This window comes from Borostomias antarcticus, assembly GCF_949987555.1.
Source record: "Borostomias antarcticus genome assembly, chromosome: 24".
Taxonomy (NCBI): domain Eukaryota; kingdom Metazoa; phylum Chordata; class Actinopteri; order Stomiiformes; family Stomiidae; genus Borostomias; species Borostomias antarcticus.
Window position 1 is genome coordinate 3,286,120 of NC_140257.1, and position 6,015 is coordinate 3,292,134.

The following is a 6,015-nucleotide window of genomic DNA, read 5'->3' on the forward strand; positions in this document are numbered from 1 at the left end:
TCACAGGCCACTACGCCAAATGGCTTCATGCGCCGGTGAGCAACTTTCATTGAAATGAATAGGCAGCCATGTTCAATGCAGTCTACAGTTTATATTATACTTCCATGTACGCAATCTGTTTGTGGACTACAAGGACGTGTCATTAATACCTTTGACTGCGCGTGTCAAAGGTGTCAATGACGTGTTTTTTTTTTCAAAGATGGCATGGTTCAATAGGGCTTCACTTTAGATTTTGAATCCTGGGGGCCTGCTCTGGACACAAAAAAAACATTTGATATGCAGTTGTGTGAACCTCTAAAAGTTGGTGTTTTAGTGTTTCATAGCGGAAGGAGAATTCTCAAGTTCCCTGCTCTTCCTCCTCCTGTCCCTCCATCAGTGAACAACAACAATATTAAAGACATCTCATCCTCAATAAACACATCAATCAATCAAAGCTTTATTTGTATAGCGCATTTCATACCCAGAGGCAACACAATGCGCTTTAGAGAACAAGGGAGGTGGGCATACGTCCCACCCTTACATATTCCAGAGGGAAGCAAAAAAACAGTATCACCCGGGGGCCAGATAAGTGAGCTGTAAAAATTCTTCCCTGACCCCTCTCAACATCGAGCAAGCTCCTGGAGTATATTTGTCTACCGGCTAGAACATTTATAAAGAAATAAATTACATTAAATTACATTTTCAGAGTAAGAGAGGCTAAAAACATCATAGGAGAGACATGGCAAATACTGGTGTGTGTTTGCTATGGCCCAGGCCTAAAGCCGGACGTGGGCTGGTGTATGTCTGTGTGTACGTGTGTGTGTGTGTGTGTAACCTACTACAACATCCACAGCTGACACGGGGTTACCGCTTTTTCTCATGTCACATGTCTGTATTCTCGACCACTGTGGATGATGTCCACCAATTTATTATGACGTGTACAGATGGGTTAGCCAATCACATCCCTGGAAGCGTCATACCTGTTATTGCTTGACTATAAGACGGCGCAAGACGAGCCTACTTCACTTCTGCTGGATACCACTCGTTATGCGTTATCCTGAAGTCCTTGCGCTCGTATGTTTTCTCAATAAATCAGACTTAACCTGTTGGAGCGAACCTGGGAAAATCCTTTTTGACTTTAGATCAAATAATTCTTCTACAGTGTCCATATTTTCCTGAGCAGATGCAATAGGCTATATGCACAATGCCAGTACTTCCTGAAATCAGACATGCTTCTCTATTTCCTGTCCTACACTATTGGATGAAGTGATTAATCAGGCGTGCCTGACTGCAGCACAATGATCAGGCACACCTGAATAATCATTTCATCCAATAGTGAAAGGGGGGCAGGGGGGCACTGATTTCATCAAATTGTGCAAATTTTACCCGCCTACTCCAAAATGTTATACGGCGGATGCAGCCTCGCCTTAGCCTGGTAAACCAGACGTATCGCAGATTTATCTGTGTTGTTTTCACTCTAGATCAATTTTTGATCGAGAGTCTGGTTTACCAGGCTAAGGCGAGGTTGCATCAGCCAGATACAATTTTGGAGTAGGCGGGTTCTAGGAGTTGGCGGGTTCTAGGAGTAGGCGGGTTCTAGGAGAAGGCGGGTTCTAGAAGTAGGTGGGTTATAGGAGTAGGCGGGTTCTAGGTAGTCTGGGGCCAATCGCTTTGCATTTTACCAGTCTAGGGCAGGTCTATGCATCCGCCGAATCCAGTTTTTGAGTAGGCGGGCTTTAGACAGGATCTGAAACTGATAGTGAAGGGAAACCTAGCCTTGCTGCATCGCAGGTTGACGGTTGGGCTTGTTCTTGGAAGGAGGGATCACTATCCGCTTAGACCGGAAACCACAACTGCAAAGCGAATAGGCCCCAGGCTAAGCTGTCCTGAGGAGACCCTGGTGATGCGAGGTTAATGGCCACGCCCTTCCCTCTCCACTGTGGACACGACCCCCCCCCCCGTCGGTACTAAGACAACCTGTGAGTTCCAACCCAAAGCTGTACTGTTTTTATTTTCATGTTTCTACCAAGATCTACTGCTTTCTTCGCTGGTGTCCAGACGTTTGAATCCACCCACTAAAGTCTCTGATTCTTGAAGTTCTCAACGGAGTGTAACGAGTTGTCAGTTCTGTCTGATATCAAGCTACTGCTTTCTCATCAAGGGTGCAGAAAAAGATGGATCTTTAAAACATAAAAAGGCTCTGTTCAGTTCTGTCCAGTCACCCTTGATATCCCTCCAGTCCTGCAGACTGTTCCAGTTCCCTTCTGACTGGTTGGAAAACGATCCCTAGCAGAGATAACCAGAGAGGTAGAACTAGTATTCAGGCTTGACGCAGGCAGCGGTCCGCTGTACAAAGGGGAGCCTCCGCCATGACAGCCATAGTTCTGTTAGAGCCGGCTGTAAGAAGGATATGAGCTAGGGGTTGTTTTTGGGCCGGGTTGTGAAGTGAGAGTGGATGTCTCTCTTCACAGTAGCAGTTAATGTTCACTCTTTAGCTCTGATCCGTATACGCCCCAGACAATAACTCACATCTCCAATAAATATGGATGCATTTATTGTTAGAAACATTATTTTTAATACATCACACAGCTAATACAAATGGAATAAAAAAGATACATCGAGAGCAGTATTGTATATCGCTGATGTTACTTCCAACGTCAGCTTTGAAACTGACTTGGGAGGAGAATAACAAGGTTATCTCGTCAGTATCGCTGTGTAGTCATAATCCAGGAAAGAAAGGGCAGAGATTTATCAAATATACAGACACTTGATTATATTCATATATATATAATATATATATAACATTGCACATTTAAGAGTCAAAACAGGTCAAAAAGAACAAGTGTACACAATATACATGAAGGCACGGCGTTAGAGAAGTCCTGCGTATCTTTGGGAGGAGCTGCCGCCTGCGGAGCTCAGTGAAATGCTGTGGGTCGTTGAAACGACGTTGCAGGAACGTTACAAGACCGTCGGTTGAGGGAAATACATAAAGCACCTTCTGAATCTACTACAACTTTGCCAAAGAGTGTCACGAACCTGGAACCGTTCTTACTGTCTTAATTTTATTTTTCCAGAAGTACAACAGCGTATGAAGTTGCTCTAGCAAAGGTTTGCGTTCGTTTTCATAACCAGGCACTTGTGTGACATCGATGTCTCTGGCAAAGTCCTCTTCAAACAAACACACGCCATCGCATTCAAAGACAGAACTTGAAATGCTTTTGACTACTGAGTTGAATATATTTACATATTTTGGTAACGCCAAAGATAGTAAGGATCACCAGTTAGCAGTCCCAGAGTTTTCCTAGGCAAAGGAGTGGGTCTAAATGAAGCTTGACCCGTTCAAATACAACAGCGGTCTCCTGTGGTCTCTCCATCCATGCTGCCTTTTTACATTCTGACTGTCTGCTCACCTTCCTCAACACGTACAGGAACTGCCTCGGTGACATCGAATGGGACGCCTTCCCCGTAACGAAGCGTTAGCACGGCATCAGAAAGACAGTGCAAGCTGGTTAGCGCTACAGTAAGAGCTGTGTTATATGCGTTTCCTTGTCCAGCCCAAAGAGTCCCAAAGCATTTCTCCAAAACGAGGCTGGCTGTCTTGGCAGGGCGATCGCTGGCCGCTCTCGACCTCTCCAGGCCGTCGGCGGGTGACCAAAGGTTAAAGGTTGAATGGGTCAGGGGGCAAAGGCCTCACCAGGCACTGCATTGGCTGCCGTGGCTGCTGACGGACTGGGAGTTGCTGTAACGTTTCTTGACGATCATGCTGATGTAAGCTTTCATCAGCTTGGCGATGTCCATAACCTAGGGGACAGAGCAGACAAGGGTCAGGACTTGACGGTTCTTACTGTCTCAGCTCAGAGACGTGGACACTCTCAATGATGCGCATTCAACCACAGACCCCACAATACAAGCTCCATTCATAACACATTGCGACTCTGTATAAAAGCCATCAAATCAGATGTTTTCTCAGCCTGTGTTACCAAATGGCGGGAAAGCCCTCTAACTCAGGAGTGAATGACGTCTAAATACTGTTACATTTTCTACGTGACTGGATACTAAACATTCCCAAAACGGAGGGATTCTCAGCATCTACATACCAGACTGGTTTCAAACAGCAGTTCCCGGCCCTCCACGGTCATCTTGTAGGCGTTTGCCAGCGGGGCCCCGAAGGAGAGGATGAGCTCGTAGGGGAACACCTCCAGGGGCCAGGGCTCGCCGCGCTTGTAGACCGAGATGGCCTCCTTGCTCACTCCCAGCCACAGCTCCAGAGGGAAGCTTCCGTCCCGACACTGGACAACAGGACACAGGAAGAGGGGATGTATGCATGTGTTGCGGTTCCAGGTCAATGATCAGGAAATCTTCTTGAAACATTTACCTCATACCCACTGAGGACCAGAATATGAAAGGCCCCCATGACAAATGTCATATTAAAAGCGTTTTTTCCCTCACCACAGAATCAGGGTAGTGGATGGGACGGACAGAACTCTCACCTCCACGTTGAAGAGTGTGGAGCCGTAGCCGGGCCACTCTTTGACCAGGACCATGTATTTGACCATCGCCTGCTCCTGGCTCATCCCCTGCAGCTTCTTCCACTTGTCCAGCAGGCTGGCCCGGGCCGCGGCGATCTCCTCCCTCATCCACCCCTCCAGCGTGTTCTCCTCCTCCAGCTTCTGCCGACTCAGCGACCCGCTGCGCGAAGGTCTTCGCTGAGTTTTGGATGCGGGCGCGCAGCCGGGCCATGGGGAACATCTGAGACATCTCAGGCACGGCGGACTGGGAGTTGTAGTCCCCGAGGAGGTATTGTAGTCTCAGGGCAGCCAGAAACTGGAGAGTCTCCTCTGGGGCTGGGTACTGGCCTCTAATGACTGCCTCATGGGCCTGGAGGAGAGAGAGAGAGAGAGAGAGAGGGTGAGAGAGAGAAGGAAGGAAGAGAGGTTGAGCGAAAGAGATGCAGTGTGAATGAATGTAGGAGAAACGAGGGGGAAGGAGTGGATAAGGCATGCAAAGATGGCGGCCCATTCATCCAATGAAAGTTGTTAAGTGGCGCATGAAGCAAGCCCCCATGGCCAGGAACAGCCAGTTTTTGGCGTAGTGGCCAAGCTCGGTATTGCAAGTGGCGCCAAGAACCTGAAACCTATGAGAGACTGAAACCTAAATCCCCCACTACACTGAAGTTACAGTAATATGGGTACTGTAGAGCCACCTATGAATGAATCATGGTCAAAATTGAATGGTGAGCTCCTTGACCCATGCTGCACCCCTCCACCAAGTTTCATGCATATCGGGCTGGTAGTTTTTGTTTAATCCTGTTTGCCTACAGACACACACACAGACAGACAGGGGCGAAAACATTACCTTCCGCCCTGCGGGGCTTTGCCCTGGGGCGGAGGTAATCATTCCAGCCCCCGACCATTGCAATGGTAGGAAACAGATGTATTTTAAATGTGAGGATGATGATTGAAGTTTATACCTGCTCAAACATGAAGGCAAACTCAACGCTGTCCCTGGGAACGTTGTCAGTGTCCAGGAAGCAGTAGAGTTTGAAGTAGAACTTCCAGCCAGTGTTCTGCTCTTCTTGACTGGCAGAGAGCCTTCAGATGGGACAAACTGTGTTAAGAGTGTATTCAAGAATGCCCAAGCAAGTTCACACACACACACACACACACACACACACACACACACACACACACACACACACACTCACGCACACACACACTTACTTTTCAAACTTGGCGAGGATGTCGGCCACCACGGTGCGGTTCTCGATGGCTTTGTCAGTGGTGTCGTTGTGCTCGAACAGGGCAAACATGTTCCTGCTGTCCTCCATAGCCAGGCCTCTGATCAGCTTCTCCACCACCTGGGTGACACACACACACACACACACACACACACACACACAGAATGAGAGAGTTAGAATGAGGTATCAGTGTTGCTGTCTATGCTCAATCTGTTTTCAACCGAACTATGACTATCGGATAGCAGGGCGGAACACCGCGACCGCGTCAACAATAGGGCTGGGTTTAAAAAATCAAT

At 47.8% G+C, this 6,015-nt stretch overlaps 1 pseudogene across 1 annotated transcript in view; it reads right to left on the minus strand.

The window, feature by feature from the left end:
• Nucleotides 1-3,102: 3,102 nt before the first annotated feature.
• LOC311325238 (unconventional myosin-X-like) overlaps nucleotides 3,103-6,015 on the minus strand; it is a 13,757-nt pseudogene continuing 10,844 nt past the window's right edge. The window contains exons 13-17 of the transcript in view: nucleotides 5,703-5,839; nucleotides 5,453-5,573; nucleotides 4,473-4,860; nucleotides 4,080-4,271; nucleotides 3,103-3,783 (exon numbers count right to left, since the gene is read on the minus strand). The product of the transcript in view is annotated as an unconventional myosin-X-like (transcript). The remainder of the gene's footprint in view (nucleotides 3,784-4,079; nucleotides 4,272-4,472; nucleotides 4,861-5,452; nucleotides 5,574-5,702; nucleotides 5,840-6,015) is intronic.